The sequence below is a fragment of the Pinus tabuliformis genome, chromosome 6 (assembly GCF_031772625.1).
Source record: "Pinus tabuliformis cultivar Carrire ecotype Pingquan chromosome 6, CPIR1, whole genome shotgun sequence".
Classification (NCBI taxonomy): Eukaryota; Viridiplantae; Streptophyta; class Pinopsida; order Pinales; family Pinaceae; genus Pinus; species Pinus tabuliformis.
Genome location: NC_142292.1, coordinates 1,712,393,791 through 1,712,411,008, shown reverse-complemented (window position 1 = coordinate 1,712,411,008; position 17,218 = coordinate 1,712,393,791). Strand labels below are relative to the sequence as shown.

General features: G+C 41.0%; 1 long non-coding RNA gene across 1 annotated transcript in view; it reads left to right on the top strand.

The window, feature by feature from the left end:
• Positions 1–17,218, top strand: part of LOC149265595 (uncharacterized) — a 181,520-nt gene that overhangs the window by 110,097 nt on the left and 54,205 nt on the right. Inside the window, exon 2 of the long non-coding RNA XR_016254535.1 lies at positions 912–1,003. This is a non-coding gene — a long non-coding RNA (uncharacterized LOC149265595). The remainder of the gene's footprint in view (positions 1–911; positions 1,004–17,218) is intronic.

Sequence of the window (17,218 nt, the reverse complement as noted above, 5' to 3'; positions counted from 1 at the left end):
GCTCCTCCTCCTTCTCCTAGCTCCTCCTTCTTCACTCCTCCAAGCTCTCCTCTCTTCTCCTCTCCTTTCCTCTCTTCTCTTCTCCTCTCCTCTCTTCTCTTCTCCAACTCTCATAAACTCAAAGTCAGAAAATGAGGAATGAATGGGGGCTTTATTCTTTTCATTCCTCACCTTAACCTCACTCTAACCTCACCCTAACCCACCCCCTTAATGCTAAGTTAACATAACTTAAAAAAAAAATTAAAAAAAGAGTGTCTTTTTCCCTTGCTTGCGCCCTGTTCGCCCGAAGCGTACGGAAGCGTGCGTGAAGTGTGCGCTTCCTCCTCCAAAGCGCCACGCTTCTGAGGCCCGAAGCACCGTACGAAGCGCGCTTCAGAGGCATGGAAGCGGCGCTTCCGTTCGGTGCTTCGGAAATTCCAGGAAGCGGCTAAAAAAGCCGAAGCGCCGCTTCCGATGAAGCTTCCTAGGCGCTTCCGTACGGGACGCGCTTCGGGGCTTGGAACCGGGGGGGGGGCGGCGCTTCGTGCAACACTGGTTGGCCAAGAGTTGGATCAAACAATGCCTGATAAGGAGCATGGGCAAGGGCCAAAGGCCAAGATCAGAAAGCAAAGCTCTGATTCCATTGTAACATACTAAACTGATTCATAAACTGAATATCCAAAATATAAAGAAATCCATCTGCATTACAATATTATATTGAATAAATTTTATGATGATTGATATAATACAGTGAGGGGATCCATATAAATACCTAAGCTAATGCCTTTTCACTAAGAATTGTCCTTTAATTACGTGTCCTTTAATTTTTTTATTTATATTTATGCAGTTATGTTTATTACACTTCTTACAAATTTGTTGACACTAAATTTTGACCTAAAATTTTCATATTCATTCTCATCTGGATTGTGCAGAGCTAGAAATGGGATTGAGTAAAACGGAAATAAAGTTAAAACGCTTGCTTGCTTCTGGTCTTAATCAGGAGAATAAACCTAAACTCATACACGTAAGTATCTACTTTTAGGCACTGCTTTATGTTTATTGAGCTCAATAATTGCACTTTGGTCGTGTTTCTATTAGAGTTGATATGTTATGAATGTATTATTAAAGAACATCAAATTGCCTCCCATTCTTATAATTCCATGATTTCAATTATGACCCTGCTTATTTGCACTGACGTTGTGTTTGTATATGTGGAGTTAGAGTTGACATGTTACAAATTTATTATTAAAGGACATCAAGTTTCGTTCCATTCTTACAAATCCTTGATTTCAAATGTAATGCTGGGTTTTGAAAATGGTAGCTGCTATATAACTTTGAAATTAAAGCACTAGTGGTACAGATGAAAGCACTATCTTCATGCAGTAATATGATAGGATAAACTGTACTTTGCAATAAAAAATATTTAATTGCCACATATTATAAATGAGGTATTAGTAGCTTCAAAGAATCGTCGATCGGTTTACCTAATTGTTCAAGCAAGAGTGGATGAAACATAACTTTTAAAGATGATAGTTAAGCTAGTAAATACATTGTAGAAAATGTCTCAATTGATAGTTATGCAAAGTAAAACTAGTGCATAATTTTTTTTTGTAAACTTGTTAGGACTCCTCTTTTCGTGTTTTTACATGTCTGTTATTCACCCCACTACGGGGGGAGGGTAGTGCAAGATTTGAACCCAAGATTTCCGGTTCGGTGAGACTTCGTTTCCACGGCCACTTCAACTTGAGCTACCCATGCAGACAAAACTAGTGCATAATTTTAACTTTAAGGAAAATAGAGCATTTTATTAAATTAGTAAAAAAATACAAAATGGTCGTGGATCGAATGGCCAACTTTCAGTATAATCCTTTATGCTCCACCTAGAATCCTGATGTCATTGTACACATTTCCTAGCCATTTACAAAAACGAATTCCAAAGTCTAATATCCTGTTCTTATACTGATATATGTAGCTGCTTCCTATTCTACTTAATAGACTTATTTGTTTGAAAGTGGGTCTCGAGTACCTACTTTTTACAAACACTGTAAACATGATAACGCTAGTGGATTTGTGCCTTATAGGCTGAAATTCTCTGTGAAATCTTTCTGTTCTATGCGAGGCTGTTCCGCTTCATTGTAAATCCATAACTTTTCTTGACGTTTTTTAAGGCGAAATGCTCGACAATGGCATCCTCATTTGAATGCTATGACATGGGCCCCTCTGGCTTTTAGTTCCCTAACTAGCAATACTTGTGAAAATTTCTAGGTCTAGGTGACTAAAGTCCTCATGATTTCAATTTAACCAAGTATTTGTTGAATTTAATTAATGCTAAAATAAATTTCAGATCATAGTTTCAGTCACATAATTGCTGGAAATGAAATAGCGGAAACATAAAAATTAATTTCACACTGGTAATTATTTGAAACAAGCTTTTTATTCCTCAGAAAAACTTACAAGGAAACCCCCACAAGCAGTTAGAAAAAGAATTTCATACTGGTAATTACTTGAAACAAGCTTTTAATTCCTCAGAAAAACTTACAAGGAAACCCCCAGAAGCAGTTAGAAAAAGCATCACTGCACGAATACCAAAAAGCTTCCTGCTGATCTTGTATGGCCTGCTTGAGAAAGAACAACCTGTTGAAGAAAGACTAGAAACAACAGAAAATTGTTGTACGGCCTGCAGGACAAGCCTGTATGGCCTGTCCAATGATTGTATGGAACTGTTCAGTATGCACAGCACTTTTATGGACCAATGTTATCAGAACAAAAGCATGTACCGAACCGGTAGACCCCCCAAACCAGGGACTGGTCAGAACCGGACGAGAACTGGTAAAAACACCGGACTGAAAAACTGGTCAACCAAAAACGCATAAAATATTGAAATTTTAAAGAAAAACATATTTATTCATGAGCATCCATATGAATCCAAACCATTTATACACAAATAAGCGAGAGTTGCCATTTATATAGCAAGGGTACACAACCAAAATAATGCAGAGTGCAATCCATCTCTGAAGTGAAAATACATCAACAAAAAGGCCCTAGATGGCTTCTAGCATCCAAAAAAACCATTTTTCAACAAATACCTACATAGCATCAAAATCATTTCTTATTTTGGGATCTCATCATCAATATCACCTTCTAAGCGTTAAAATGAGATAGAGAAAGCTTAGCATGTAAAGTCAAGATTTTGTTTGAGTGATGGGTACATTTTTAGTAGGGTCGTGATAGAGGAGTTCAACAATCAATGGCACTAACATCAAGGTACATAGAGGGCTCGGTGTTCTTGTTAAATGGTAGTTCCATACTTTCATACATGACAAAATCCAATGGAAACATTGCAATCCTCCCAATCCTAAAATCTTGAAAAACTATTAAGTTTGCTGGATTTTGACTGGGATCTAAAATTCTACTTTCTCCATATGAAATTGAAAGAGGTTGGAACCACTCTCAAACATCTTGAGTTAATTAATGTTAAAAATTTAAGTAAAAGTTTTTTACTTTAAGAATTTAACATTGCCATTAATTGCATAGCATTAGTAGGGCAATATTGTCAAATACTAGGCTTCCCCACTCATAAATTATTGCATTTAAAAAAAACATTGCATTCAAAGGATCCTTTGTGTTAAATTTTTGTAGCTATGGTTGGTCTTCATAATGTATCACTTGTACATTGTAATAGTTACAAAAGAAAATTATATGAAGCATGTTCTTCATGCTTGCAAGAAAAAGATTTATTTTGTATTCAAAAGAATTTTTTTACAAGGCTCATTAAGAGTGAGAAAAATGAAAATTTAAATTTGTATTTTTTGCCTCCACAAAGACCAAGTCAGCCCACCAAGGATCAAGTTGGCTTGCCCAAGGGACGTGTCCCTTCGCATGGATGAACAACTATAAATTGAGCCAATTTTCTTTCCAAAAGACATAATTTCGGATTTGATCTCAGGCTGATCTCAGGCTCACTTATTTGAGGCAAGATAACTCGCATTTCTGAGGCATACCTTCTGTGGAACAACTCGCTGATCTAAGGCTACTTCTCTGTGTTTCTGTGTGCAAGTCTGAGGCCCATATCTCTTGCGGTCCTTTGCGACTTTGACTATGGCTCCTGCGGTTCAGTGCGAATCCAAGGCTAATGTATCTCTGTGGAACAATGCGACTTTGAGGCTAATATACTCTGTGTAACAATGCACTTTTTCTGAGGCACATCTGAGGCTAATACTCTATGAAGTAGTGCAAAAGTCAGAGGCTATATCTTTGTGGTTAAAGGCTGATCTCAGTAGCATAGTGCAAGATCTGAAGCAGACTTGGAAGATGTCTTCTTAATCTTGTTGCAGGGATCAAGGCTGACTTGGTCTTTGTTGGTTGGTCATCTTGCTGGTTAGTTGACTTTGATGTATCTCTTGTTGCATTGATTCTCTAAGGAAAAGGTTGGCTGGGTTTTTCCCCATGGTGGGTTTTCTCAGGGTAAAAGTTTATGCTCTTTGTGTGGTTGCCTCTTTACTGTATGGTTGATGTCTTTTGTGTAATTATTGAATGATGGAACTAAGAATACGAATGCAAAATATCATAATCATCAAAGGTAATTATTAGTATATAAGACTTCTTAAAAAAATCAACATGGTATTAGAGCTATGGGTGGAAGAGCAACCAACTTAGGGTTTGTTTTTGCCTTTGGTAAGAAATTCTCCCAAAGATTTATGCCCTAAAAGATCCTACGACAAAATCAAGGGAGCTATGTGATGGCTAGGAAAAAGGCTAAAAATCTGTAGCTTGCATTGTAAGGAGGATCAAAAATCTTGATAAAGTAAGACCAAATCAAAATTAGTCTTTGGAGTTTGTGACAAAAAAAGAGATCAGGACGAAAGCCTCAAAAATCTGATTTTCTTCAAACAGGCAGAAGGTTATCTTAAGTCTCACTTTCAGAACCTATTCCTAAGCCTGAAAACAGACCGAAAATCGATGAGATCGAGGCTCTAATTCTTGTCTCAGTGGACCGAACTTCAGTACCTCAGACCAAAATCATCTTAGATTGTTTATAAGTTTGAGAACCAAAGTTATATTGAATAATCTTTTGGTCAATTGCTTCAGAAATACGAAGTTTTTGACAAGCTTAATGTCTCAGTTTCTAAGGTCAAGAGTTTTTCTCAGGAAGTTTTCCGATGCAAGGATCACCTTTGCGCAAGCATTTGAAAGAAAAATAATTGTCATTGAGTTGAGACACTTCAAGGTTGAGTTCATTAAAAGGGTTTGATCTTGTGTCTCTTTTGGAAAAGATCATTGTCTTAAGGATCATGTCAATGTATCAGTTCAAGAGATGTAAGAACATGTTGTAGCGGCTACAACCACCCTCCAAAATTTTGCCTTAGCTTTGTTTTGGAGCCTCCCTTCCAAACTTCACGGCAGCATGTCTTGCTTCTTCAAGTACACAAGCTTCAGTGTTTTTCTTGCACAAAGGCAACCTGTCGATCACAACTCGATGCATTCCCCTCACAAGTTGATCACCTAGACTTGGTCCAGTTGCAGGCTGAGGAGCTCCCCTAAGAAATTGCGTAACTCTAGAGGGAAACTAGCCTTCCCTCCAGAAATTGCGCAATCCTGATTGGCAGCCTGCTGGGCTCCAGAATTGCACAATTTTGGCAGTGAACACTTAGTGAAAACTGCGCAATTCTCCCAAGCAGTGCTGCTCAACCCATAATTTGCGCAAATTTGGGTAGCAGTCAGCTGTTCTGCTTAGAAATTGCGCAAATCTCCTGGGCAGCCAGCCCAGATCCCAGCCAGAAATGCGCATTTTCTCCCAGCAGTAGAGTAGTCTCTTGCATGTGCAACTGAGTTGACCGGTTCCCTTCGAGACGGAGCAAAACTGAATTGCATGCATGGGCTGCTTCTCCCAAGGTAGCATGCAAGGAATCCCTTGTTTTAGGGATTTATTTTTGGTAGTCGGAGGTTACATGCAAGGGTCATTTCATAAACCTCCCACCAAGTGTCTCTTTCCCTAGATTTGTGGCATGCATGTCACAACCTCGATGTTATCAAAACTCATCAACCGGACGTTGCAAAGATCATTCCTCACATCAACCTTGCAGCTCTGACATCTCACATCACATATAGGTGCTGTTGGCACATTCAAATCAGTTATTTTGGGGTAAGCTCGCTTTCCATGACTTGTGTTGCATTTCTGGCGCTTTTTGCATTTCACTTCGTATGAACACTGTTTGCTTGATTTCAGTGAAAGATTGCTGTCGTTTTGATACATTCTAGCTTGTACTAGCGCCGTTTTAGTTTTCGTTGCTATCTCACTGCTGTCGCATCCGTGAAACTGTTTTGCACGAACGGTCGTCGATTCGCGACTCATTTCACCCACATGCATGTTGATTTGTTTACTAAATCTTTCATTCAATGTTTACATGCACGATCAATCACTTCTGCTTTCACATAGTGTCGCCATGCATTCACTTCCACATTTGCTTTTAGTTGCCTGTTGGTGAGTCTGAGCAGCCTTGGCCTGGACTCTGCCTTACCAAGACAACATTGCGCAATCTTGAGAGGGAAGGCTTTGTCTTCCTCTCAGGGAATGTGCATTTCTGCCCAGTGAGTATCCTCCAAGACTGTTTTGCGCATTTTTGAGGGATAGTGACTGCTGGCCCAGAAAATTGCGCAATGCAATCACTGAGCCTGCAGCCATTGCCAGCTGAGATTGCGCATTGCACAATTCCAGCAGTTAGCAGCTAGACTGGACTGCGCATTGCGCAGTTCCAGCAGTCAGTCAGTCTCCCAGCAGCCCAGAGTGTGCCTTGCGCAGTCTTGGCAGTCTGTCTCCCAACCTCCCGGCCGAAATTTCGCAATTGTGCAACCTTCATGATCAGTCACACAGATATGTTGCAGGTCAGTTCTCAAGTTCATTTTCTTTTGCGAGTGACAAATTGCTTGCCATGAGTGTTGCCATGTCTCTAGGTATTGCAGGCGTTTATCTGCCTCTCAGCAATGCAGGTACAATGGTTTCCAAGGGAGTAGAGTCGAAGACACTGTTCAGAGCACACCTGGAGATGCAGTCGATCAAATGTCTATGAGCTTGCCTACTCACGAAGATATCAAGTTGTTCGTAGACAAGGACATCAAGATATGACAACAACAACATCATATCGAGCAACATCATGAATAGCAGCTGAAGGCAACATATCAAATGCAACGAATGCAAGAGGAAGGTTTTTGACGACACAAAGACAAGGACATCAAGATATGACAACAACAACATCATATCAAGCAACATCATGAACAACAGCTGAAGGCAACATACCAAATGCAACGAATGCAACGAATGTAGGAGGAAGGTTGTTGACAACACAGAGGCAGAACAAAGGTGTAAGCTCAAGCAGATCCACTGATGATGAAAGCAACTTTGGAGACTCAAGTTATAAGGTGACGACGCGACATGAAGATCACGCGAAGACAGAGAATGGAACAAAGGAGTTGCATGTGTAGAAGCAACAACTCAAGGAAGAACATGAAGCTACACAAGCAGACAAATGAGTTGCAGCAGGAACAGGAACAACAGTGGGCACAACATGCTCTTATGGATGAAACTGCACCCGTACATGTTAAAGATCCATTCCAGCAGTTGGCACAGAGCAGACATGGTGAGCAGTGTTGTTGGTCGCATGCAAGGGATTCAGTAGCATGCATGTCATTGTGCGCATGCATGCGATCCAACCCATTCATTACACTCACCAAGGTGAAGATAAGAAGTAAGTCCAACTAGAGCTGAACATGTACTTCGGCAAGTTGATGCGCATGACTACCATCACACACTTGAAGATCAACACAGACACTATGCATTAGTGTGTTTCCGGTTCAGACGCACCCAAGAAGACCATGCGCATGTTAGCAAATGAGTTGGATGAAGGAGCCATACCAATGCACCAGATGCAACGAAGGCAAGAGCTCGCTTCAGCAAGATGTCACCATGGGGTGCATGCACATCATCACGGACAACCAAGCTTGGCATCAACTCACCAACCTCACTATCACAAGCATGTCAAAGAGTTGGTCTCACCTCAATGGACCGAGTGTCAGTGATGTCTTGCATGGCTTGCTCAAGCCATTTTGTCTCACATGAGCACATGTGCATTGTAATGTAACGTCATGTCAAGTGGAAGTTCAAGTGTCAATAGTTGGATGTAACAATGATAGAGCAGATGAAGAGTCATGGGGGTAGATGAACTGTCACAAAGGGGAATGTCAAGGGTCACCCACCCTTTGCTATAAATAGAACCTCATAACTCATTGTAAAGGCCTTTGGTCAGCCAAGCTTTTGATAAGACTATCTTGGAAAGAGTTTGGATAGTAATGAAACACGCCTTGGCTTCTCCACTGCACGGAGATAGTTCATCTCTTTGGAGGCGCAGGCGAATGTGGTTGTAACATTCCACTATTGGAGCTAGCGGGTGTACGTGGATGTATTGTATGATTGGAACTTACACTTCTTTATATAATAAGAGCCAACACGTTTCATGCATATGTTGTATTGTATTCCAACGATCTTGTTTACTCTAAATGGCATATGTATTTGCTTCCTTACGCACGCATGTATGGACTGTTCTGTATGAGCATGTATGAACCTTTTTGAAACGTGTTGATTGGTTTAACCATCACTTTGGATTGCCAGTTGACTTGCTTTCCAGCTTGTGACGTATCTTCGCTCGTGTGTTCCCTTCCCATCCGAGTACTGTTACAGGTTGCCAAGGGGCGCACTCATCTCAATCCACATGTGTTAGAACCTCTCATGCACCTTCCTTGACTCACTGCAGTTGTGACACCCTTGCTACCAACAGAGTTATCTTACTTGCCTTTGTGTGAAATCGTGGTCATGGCATTGCTATACGACCCACTGCTGGGACTCCTACACCAAACAATCTGAGGTCTAATTGGGACTTCTTACTAGGGAGATCCCCTTACATGTTGGCGGGTCCAACATCGTCAACATTTTGGCGCTAGAAGGAGGGCCAGATGACAAGTTGAGTCCTCACATCTGTTTTGAATCTCTACACATCTATCATGACTAACTATCGAGTTTCTCTTCTATGGTGTATGTCTGATGGAAACGATTTTATCATCTCGGAAAATCTCTTGGATAACTTGTCTCATAAAAAATTTGATGGTGGAGGCTACGTGGCCTTGGTTAGGCATGCGATCGTCGTTGTAGGCTCATGCGAAAGACATGGATTCTTTGAAGAATACATGAGTTGTGCGCTGTTCGTCTACATGCTTCGAGGGTACCCGATGCACTGGTGTGCCACGCTGCCTGAAAAATCTATTCGTTCTCTTGCTCATCTGGTTGCAGAGATAGACCGTGCTTTCAATCACTTCGACCGTCAGGCACTCAACAAAGAAATTCTGAAATCACGAAAAACACCCGATGAATCTGTTGAGCAGTTTTACACATGCTTTTGTAATTTTGCATATCGATTCCTGGAAGATGATATTGATTGGGAATTTCTTCGTGGAAGATTTGAGTATCTTCTTCACATATCCGAACTCCGCTCAACACACTTCGGTGATGGAGTTGTGCAATCACAGGCAGGCACAGTTGCTGTCACAAGTGACTGTCCACCTTCACCTCATCAAACAGCTTCACCACTGTGGAGTGATGTGGGAGATCATGCACACACCTCTGTTGAACTGTCACATCCTCCCACCTCACCTGCTTTTGAGATTTGCGCAGATTTGGCTTGCAAGCTTGTTGGTTGTCACGTGGACTCATTCCCTCGACCTCCGTCCTCGCGTTCTGTTGATCCTCCGGATTGTACTATCTTGTGTTCTCCCATTCTAGACTCCTCACCTGTTGTGAACGAGGATCAAGCTGTCGACGGAGTTGGTGTTATGCAGCCAACCTGTGCCATCATTCACGATGAGTGTGTGTGGGAATCTAAAGAAGACTCCCTTCCAGCCGCGCCTCATCGGCTTCATCCTGACATCCCTTATGATTCTGCCATTGTTGATTTCGCCTGTGAAAGCCCATTTCCAGATGTTTCTACTTCTGATCATTCACAGGACACCTCGGATGTCATTCTGTCATTACAGTGCGGAGAGGACACATCTTCCTCGGAAAATCCGTTCAATCTGTCATTTATCATCTTGAAAACACAGAGGGTGAACCTCTTTGCTTCTCATCTACCCCTCTGCCCGATTCATCAAATCATGAGGATACTGACAAACATCCTGAATTTTCTGATCTTGGTTGTCGTGATCTATTCACTTCCTCATCCTGTCACGATGTTGATTTGACCGTTGTTAATCTATCCAAGACACTGGTCTACAATGATCTATCTGTCAATGAAGTCTAAACCCCCCTGATTGTCGAGGCACTTCAGCTCGAGCTGATGGTTATGTCAGGTCTTCACTGTCCTGAGGTTGGTTTCACTTTCGGGTAGGAAATTGTTGAAACATTCAAGGCTCCTCATCATTCTCTGCTTTGCACTAAAGATCAACCAAACACCTAGATTTTGCTTCCTCCACTCGAACTACACGATCCCATCGCTCATGCATTGGAGGAATCTTACACAACAAGCACACATGCACAACACAAGTGGTATACCTTTCTCACGTTTGCTTGCATGTCACAATCAAGAGAATGCATACACTCAACATCTGCACGCAGTGTAGCACAACATCATGGCAGCACCATAGAATGCATGTCATGCACTTTCACTCATCTTTGTTCTATGGTCACTTGTAAGCTCGAAGTGTGTTTGTCTTCACTATTACATCTTTCTTGTTTGCTGGTTCGCACAACTGTCTTGTTTGCGAACCATGCCTTCACCAACATGGGTCAACCAATGCGCCGGTGGTTGCATTGGAAGTATCACTTCACGTGTTATGAAACCAGCTCACAAAAAGATAGAAAAGATAGATCAACGACTTAGAATTCAACCTCTTCGAGGGGGCAACCTCCTTTACATTACACAAATGAATGATTCTTTGGTAATTCAAATGACAAAACCTCCTTTCTATATGAAGGAGTCTAAGGAGTCACAATATAACCCAGCTGACCCAATAATAATAATATAAAGGCATAAAAGTAACAATAGAGGGATTCTATGGGGCACAGTAATAACAATATGAGGACAATAGGGCACAACAATATTAATAAGGGATATAACTACAATAGTAATGGGGTAATCACTAGTATTATAGGGACCTAACATGCCTCTCTCCTTCAAAAAAGTGTTGTCCTCAATACTTGAGTAGTTCTGGATGCTTCTATATAAAATTCTCATCCTCCCATGTTGAATCTTCAGCGGATAAGTTCTTCCACTTGATGAGATACTCCGAAATTGATCGATTTCATAGTTGTTGAGTTCTTGTTTCTGTCACTGCTTCCGGTTCCAATATAATTTTTCCTTCCTCGTCAAGTTCTAGCAATATTGTTTGAATTGGGAGCTTGTCGCCTATAACCTTCTTTAAACATGAAACATGGAAAACTGGGTGCACTCGCGAAGCTGCAGGAAGCTCCAATTTGTATGCCATAGTACCAATCTTTTGCAACACCTTGTACGGACCGTAATACTTTGGCGATAATTTATTATCCTTCTTAGCTTGCTTGAGGGACATTTGTTTATATGGTTGTAGCCGTAGGAATACCCAATCACCTACATCAAAATTTCTTTCGCTGCGATGTTGATTTGCCTGTTGTTTCATTCTATCCTTCGCCAACACGAGGTTATCCTTTAAGAGTTGGAGGACTTGTTGTTGATGCTCGATGTGATGTCCACTGCTTGAACCTTAGAATTTTCTCTTAAATATGATGTGATGGATGGTGGTTGATATCCATAAAGTGCCTTAAATGGGGTCATTTTTGTTGCTATATGGAAGGAAGTGTTATACCACCATTTAGCCAAAGGCAACCATTTGACCCATTGTGTCTATTTATCAGATACAAAGCAACGAAGATATCCTTCCAAACATTTGTTTACTATCTCAGTTTGCCCATCAGATTGAGGATGATAAGATGAGCTATGAGCTAATTGAGTACCGAGACAAGAAAATAATTCTGTCCAAAAATTTCCAGTGAAAATGGGATCTCTGTCACTTACAATAATCTTTGGGTTTCCATGTAGCTTTTGAATTGTTTCCATAAATGCAGTAGAAACTGTATTGGCTTTAAAGGATGTGATAATGCACAAAAGTGTGCATACTTGGTAAGTCTGTCAACTACCACCATGATGACACTCTTTCCCTTAGACTTGGGTAAACCTGTGATAAAATCCATTGAAACCTCCTCCCAACGTTGGCTTGGAATGGATAAAGGTTGTAATAGATCCGGGGTCTTAATTGTTTCAACTTTATTTTGTTGGCAAACCAAACATTCTGCCAGAAACTTTTGAATATCCGATTTAAGGCCATCCCAAAAAAATTCCTTCTTAACCCTGTGGTAAGTTTTTAAAAATCCTGAGTGCCCTCCTAAGGGAGAAGTGTGCAATTATATAAGAATATTTTGTTTGAGTTGGGAATTCTTACAGAGGTATAAGCGATCTTTGTACCATAAAATCATTTTGCCAGCTAAATGTATCAGATGTACTGGAATCTTGGTGTAACTTTTGAATAAGTGCCCACACTTTTTCATCATTCTTCCATTCCTCCCTTGCTTCGTTTATCCAATCTGGTTGGATAATAGAAATGGCACACAACAATGCTTCCACATCCTCATCCTTTCTTGAGAGTGCATCTGCCACCACATTTTGCTTCCCTTTTTGTAGATGATTTCAAAGTCATAACCCAACATCTTTGTGACCCACTTTTGTTGCTCTTCAGAGGATAATCTTTGTTCTAAAAAGTATTTAAGGCTATCATGATCCGTTTTTACCTTGAAGTGTCTTCCCATTAGGCAGGGTCGCCATTTCTTAAGTGCATGTAGTATTGCCAATATTTCCTTCTCATAAATGGCTTTGTGTAAAAACTTTCCCTTTATTGGACAACTTTCAAAAGCAATGGGTCTTTCATCTTGCATTAAAACAACACCAATTCCATTTCTTGAAGCATCACATTCCACAATAAAGGTTTTTGTGAAGTCCGGTGTAGCTAAGACCGGTGCTTGGCACATTGCCTCTCTAAGATGTTCAAAGGCCTTTGTTGCTTTTGGAGTCCATGAAAATGCATATTTCTTCAATAATGTTGTTAGAGGCGCTGCTATTCTCCCATAATTTTTAACAAACTTGCGATAATACCCTGTCGAACCGAGAAATCCTCGTAGATGCTTTATGGATGTGGGGATTTGCCATTCCTTAATGGCTTTAATTTTGCTAGGGTCTGCGTTAACTCCTTCATGAGATACAATATGACCCAGATATTCCACCTCTTGTACTCCAAAGAAACATTTGGATATTTTTGCATATAATTGTTTGTCTTCCAATAGTTGTAGCACCCTGTCAACACGTTCAACATGATCCTTCCAAGACTTGCTGTAGATTGGCATATCATCAAAAAATACTAACACAAATTTTTTAAGGAAGGGTTTGAAAATGGAATTCATCAAACCTTGAAATGTAAAAGGTGTATTGGTAAGGCCAAAAGGCATGACCAAAAATTCATAATGACCCTCATGAGTTTTAAACGCTGTTTTCGGAATGTCTTCAGTCTTCATTCTGATTTGATGATATCTTGAACGAAGATCCAACTTGGTGAAGTAAATTGATCCATGTAATTCATCCAGTAATTCATCAATGACAGGAATGGGAAACTTATCTTAAATAGTGAGGTTGTTGAGCTCCCTATAATCCGGACACATGTGCCATGATCCATCCTTCTTGTGCGCCAATACTACTGGAGCAGAAAAAGAACTTTGACTAGGTTGAATTATACCAGCCTCTAGCATTTTTGCAACCATACGTTCAATTTCACTCTTTTAGGCATAGGGATATCTGTATGGCCTAATGTTTGGAGGAACACTTCCTGGAATCAGATGAATAACATGATCATGATCACGAATAAGTGGGAGACCTTTGGGAGTCTCAAATACCTTGGAATGATTGTCCAAGACTTTTTGGAGATCTGGAGAAATAGATGATTTCGATGTGGAAACATCTAGCGAACATAATTGTGCAATTACACCTCTTTGTTCATTTTTTAGAAGCTTTGTCATACCGTTAGAGCTGATTATCTTTCCCGGTTTCCCTGCAATACCCCTTAATTCAACTTCCTTTCCTTCCACAGAAAATTTCATGATAAGTTCTTGAAAATTAAAAGCTATTGTACCCAAGGATTGTAGCCATTGGACTCCTAGTACAACATCAACACGTCCCGTGGGAATGGAAAGCATTGGGCTAGTCAATACATATTCTCCCATGGATAGCTTGATATTATGGCACTTTCCAGAGCAATTTATTGTTCCTCCATTTGTAACCATCACTTGACGCTCTGGTGCTAGATATAGGAAGCAATTCAATTCTTTTGCTACCTTACAATGAATAAAATTGTGGGTACTTCCTGAATCAATCAACACCATTACCTTTTTCTTCTTGATTTGTCCTTCTATCTTGATGGTTTGAGGAGTGGTAATTCCCGCCAATGCATTACAAGATATTGTTGGATTCGTTTCTTTTTTATCTAGGCTTTGTTCCTAGAGTATATCATCTTCTTTTGACCATTCTTGCTCCTTTTTTTCTTTGTCTTCACAATCTATGTAGAATAATTTCTTCTCAGCGCACTTATGACTTTTAGTGTATTTGCTATCACAACTGTAACAAAGCCCTTTTGCTCTTTTTTCTTCCAATTGTTGTGGTGTCAACCTTATAGGTTGTGGAAGACTAGGGGCAACAACACTTCCATCTTTATAGTTGTGAGTGGTATGCTTCCTGGTTGCCATAATTTTGCTTTCCATTTTTCTTGCTAACCTGAATGCACAATAATAACAATATGAGGACAATAGGGGCACAACAATATTAATAAGGGATATAACTACAATAGTAATGGGGTAATCACTAGTATTATAGGGACCTAACATCACATGAGATGACCCATGCACTTTTAGCTTAAGAGTAGAAGTAGTGTTTGCTTTTGAGTTGTTTGCTTGCATGCTTGTTTGCTTACTTGCTTTGTTTGTTTGTTTGTTTGCTTGTTTGATTGCATACTTTCTTTGCTTTCGCTTTTGCTTCTACTCTTGCTTTGCTTTGTTGTTTGTTAGTTCGCTTGTTTCGTTTTGTAGGATAGTTTCGCATGAAACCATGTATGACTCTTGAAACAAGCTGGGTAATGTACAAGAGGCCTTGTGCAACTATCACTACTTGGTTATCTGTCATCCTGCCTCTGTATGAAGAACTTGTTACTTTCAGTCCATGATACGTCGATGGAAAATACATACTGTTCAAAGTGAACCTTGGTGAAAACACAATGCTTGCGTGCTAACTAGTGTCACCTACTCTAGTTGGTTGTTTTTGGGTTAACCCTTGTTAGCTCAGTCAAGTAGAGTAAGGTGAGGGGGAAAACTTTAACAGGCACGTTAGAGGTATAATAAACTACTTCTCTGCAAGAACAACTTCTCTCAATAAGTCGGGATCCCTCTTCCGCCTCTAAAATGAATAAGTGCTATGCACAGTTACGAAGATGAAAAATAGAACAAATGAAAAAGTGAAAAGTGTCTGAAAAATGAAAAATGAATAAGGCGAAAGAAGAGAAAGGCTTCTTTGTGACTCCACCGGGGTAATGTCCAGGCCTGCTGGCAGTGGAGCAACACCAGAGATGAAACTAAGGCTCTGACGACTATACTGCTTGTGCATCAATATACCCCTCAACCCCAATCGAAACAACTGTGTTGCCTTGGCTTGGAATGTGTGTCAATCGACCAAGAGCTTGGCAGATGCTACATCCTACAATCAGGCTAGTGTGAAAACCAAGAGGAGCTGAGAACTAAACAATACTTTCGGAGTCGTTAGACTTGCTTTTGACGAACAAGGTCCATTCAGAGAGCTGGAGTTCTACCAGTGTGTTGCCAAGTGTTGTAGCGGCTACAACCACCCTCCAAAATTTTGCCTTAGCTTTGTTTTGGAGCCTCCCTTCCAAACTTCACAGTAGCATGTCTTGCTTCATCAAGTACACAAGCTTCAGTGTTTTTCTTGCACAAAGGCAACCTGTCGATCACAACTCGATGCATTCCCCTCACAGGCTGATCACCCGAACTTGGTCCAGTTGCAGGCTGAACAGGTCCCCCAAGAAATTGTGCAATTTTAGAGGGAAACTAGCCTTCCCTCCAGAAATTGCGCAATCCTGACTAGCAGCCTGCTGGGCTCCAGAATTGCGCAATTCTGGCAGTCAACACTCACAGTGAAAATTGCGCAATTTTCCCCAGCAAGGCTGCTCAGCCCAGAATTTGCGCAAATCTGGGCAGCAATCAGCTGCTCTGCCCATAAATTGCGCAAATCTCCTGGGAAACTAGCCTTCCCTCCAGAAATTGCGCAATCCTGATTGGCAGCCTGCTGGGCTCCAGAATTGCGCAATTCTGGCAGTGAACACTTAGTGAAAATTGCGCAATTCTCCCAAGCAGGGCTGCTCAACCCATAATTTGCGCAAATTTGGGTAGCAGTCAGCTGTTCTGCCCAGAAATTGCGCAAATCTCCTGGGCAGCCAACCCAACTCCCAGCCAGAAATGCGCATTTTCTCCCAGCAGTCGAGCAGTCTCTTGCATGTGCAACTGAGTTGACCGGTTCCCTTCAGGACCGAGCAAAACTGAATTGCATGCATGGGCTGCTTCTCCCAAGGCAGCATGCAAGGCATCCCTTGTTTCAGGGATTTATTTTTGGTAGTCGGAGGTTACATGCAAGGGTCATTTCATAAACCTCCCACCAAGTGTCTCTTTCCCTAGATTTGTGGCATGCGTGTCACAACCTCAATGTTATCAAAACTCATCAACCGGACACTGCAGAGCTCATTCCTCACATCAAACTTGTAGCTCTGACATCCCACATCACATCTAGGAGCTGTTGGCACATTCAACTCAACTATTTTGGGGTAAGCCTGCTTTCCATGAATTGTGTTGCATTTCTGGCGCTTTTTTCATTTCGCTTCGTATGAACACTATCTGCTTGATTTCAGTGAACACTTGTTGTCTTTTTGATACATTCTAGCTTGTACTAGCACCGTTTCAATTTTCATTGCTATCTCACTGCTGTCGCATGCATGAAACTATTTTGCACAAACGGTAGCCGATTCGGCGACTTGCTTCACCCACATGCATGTTGATTCGTTTACTGAA